We start from the raw sequence: 2,840 nt of genomic DNA on the forward strand, positions 1-2,840 counted from the left end.
AAATTCTCTGTTTTAAGATAGATTTCCTGCGAGAAAATTTTCGTTTTTAAAGCAGGAAATCTATTTTAAAGTAGATTTTTTGTTTTTGAAGTGTCCCATTCATAAAAATTGTTTTATTTATAACTTTTCAATGAGCAATGAGCGACAGAAAAGGTCAGTGACCTTGACCTCCTTGAGGGTCAAGGTCAAAATCAAGGTCACTCGGAAGTCGTTTGGAGCGGGCTGTATAAAGATGAACATTTACCCAAACTAGTTAGTAGAGAATTTCAAGTTTGAATATTTATTTCACATTTAGTATTATATAAATTAATTATTAGCTTATGTCATTTTAAAATCTAATAATTTACTTTAGCATTATAAAAAACAGTAACGAAAAAGTAACGAATCATTACTTTTCAAGTAATGGTAACGGTAACGCGTTACTTTTTTGAGGTAACGCGTACAACCCTGGAAAACCGAGAATAGAGATACATACTGAGAACAGAGAACGGTGAGAAGGGGAAAAGAAGGAAAATATTAAGAAGGGGAAAGAGAATGTATAATGTTAGAATACATTTCGGGCAACGAATCCGTGTCATTTTGTCTATTTATTCCACGTTTCTGTTTTTTTATCTGCACCATTTCTTGTATGAAAACTCTATATCTAATGTCTCCGCTTTATCCCATTAAAAATTGTGATTCTCCTTTATACGGTGGTTAGAAATCACTGATGAAGATTTTGATCTATTATTAATATCTAAAACATGCTCATGCAGTCTAGTCTTTAACTGCCTTTTCGTTTGGCCCACATAGCTAACATTACAATTATCACAAGATATTTTGTAAACCACATTTTGATTATGCATATGTTCAAGCTTATCTTTTCCTCTTTTTATGAAGTTTTTTAATGTGTTAGGAATGATGAACGCCAGTTTACAATTAAATATGTTAACAATAGGTATTTCGGATATTGAATTAACGTATAGAATAGTAAAGAATTTATTTATAATACTGTTATTATTAGAACTATTAATATTATTGATATGAAATTTGATTCTATTATGAATAGTCGAGAAAATAAAAGGTAAAGGATATCCATTGTTTAAAAAAATATTAATAGCATCAATTAAATTATTTTGGTGGAATTTAGGATGACATAAACGAAATATTTTATCAATACCATAAATTACACCTCTTTTGTGACAAGACGGATGGTGTGAATAAAAATTAAGGAATCTACCGGAAAAAGTAGATTTAAGATCCGTCGAAAATAAGACTCCGCTCATCTGTAATCAACATAGTATCCAAAAAACTTATTTTTCCATCAATACCAACTTCCATAGTAAACTGTAGTCTAGTATGTAACGAATTAAAAACACTCAAGTATCATTAATACTTTCAGACGGAGCAGCCAAAATAATATCGTTCACATATCGATAATAAAATAACAACCGGACAAACAGCATTCCTATCACTTTGTCTTCTAAGTCTTGCATAACCATATTCGCGACGACTGGTCATAAAGATGACTCCATAGGAGTCCCAAAAATTTGTTTGTACATTTTTTTTTATTAAAGATAAAGACTGTAGAATTCAAAACCATCCGAAAGGCAATCAAAAATTCATCTAAAAGTATTTTTGTTTTTTTTTATATGGAATCCCATCTTCTAACAACACTATCAAATGCCAAGTCTATAAGTATATTAGTAAATAAGGATACCACATCCAAGGAAACTAACAAAGAATCTGGTTCAAGTTTGACATTTTTTAATTTATTAATGAGATTAAAACGATTTTTTATGAAGCTAGGAGCTTCTGGTATAGAGTCGTTAATAATATTATGTAAAAACAAAGATAAATTATATAGTAGACTATTTATAAATGAAACAATAATTCTAAGAGGATAGTTCTGTTTATGAATCTTCGTTAAACCGTATGCTCTAGGAATGATACCGTCAGTTGTAACCTCCAATAAGCTAGGTCATCTATATAACGTTTTCCTTTCCACCATCTAAGCATGTTACATAAATCACTAGTAAGATTCTTAGTAGAATCTTTAGTTATTATCTCGTAAGTATCCTTATCCGAAAGCATCAATTCCATCTTGAATATGTACTCTAATTTATTTTGAGCAACCGTGACACATTACCTTTGTCTGCTTTGAAAATTAAGATTTCAAGGTGATCATCAACGAATTCTTTTGTTAACTTAATCCAATTAAAAATTAATTTATTGTTTTAGAGAATCAGTTCTGGGATACTCATTCTGAAACTTCTCCAGAATCAAAATTGCATTATTTCTAACGAAGTTAATTATCACTTTTTAGAGTTTTACTTTCTGACTACTTTGATTTCTGATATATTTGACTCACAGTACTACACAATATGAAGAATGCGTAGAAAAATATGTTATAAATTTATAATTTTGTAATTTATATATTTTATGGTTTATAATGATTTTATATGTACCGTAACATTGAGAATGACTCGATTGTAGTCGAAACGTACGTATGTTTTGTTTTTTGTAATATTATTTTATTTTTATTATTTAAATTAAAGTAGTTTGTTACATTAGCTGCTTTCCATTTACACCGATTCTCAGATAATTCTCACTTGTAACGTCATAACTTAGTTGAATGCGCGTTCCTTTTGCATTCTGACAAGTGAGATTCAACTGAATTTTTACCCATAATCTGCACAAGATCGAGACCGTGTCCTTTGGTGAGTCTCGTAAACTCACTTCAAAGTGAGGTTATGAACACCTGTGTTAAGCTAGCAGGACCAAATGAGCAGAATCGAAAAAGACCTTTCGAACTATTTAGTGTTCATTTTGTGCTAATTTGTGCTACAAAAAACAATTTT

This window comes from Trachymyrmex cornetzi, unplaced genomic scaffold, assembly GCF_001594075.2.
Source record: "Trachymyrmex cornetzi isolate Tcor2-1 unplaced genomic scaffold, Tcor1.1 scaffold324, whole genome shotgun sequence".
NCBI classification, from domain to species: domain Eukaryota; kingdom Metazoa; phylum Arthropoda; class Insecta; order Hymenoptera; family Formicidae; genus Trachymyrmex; species Trachymyrmex cornetzi.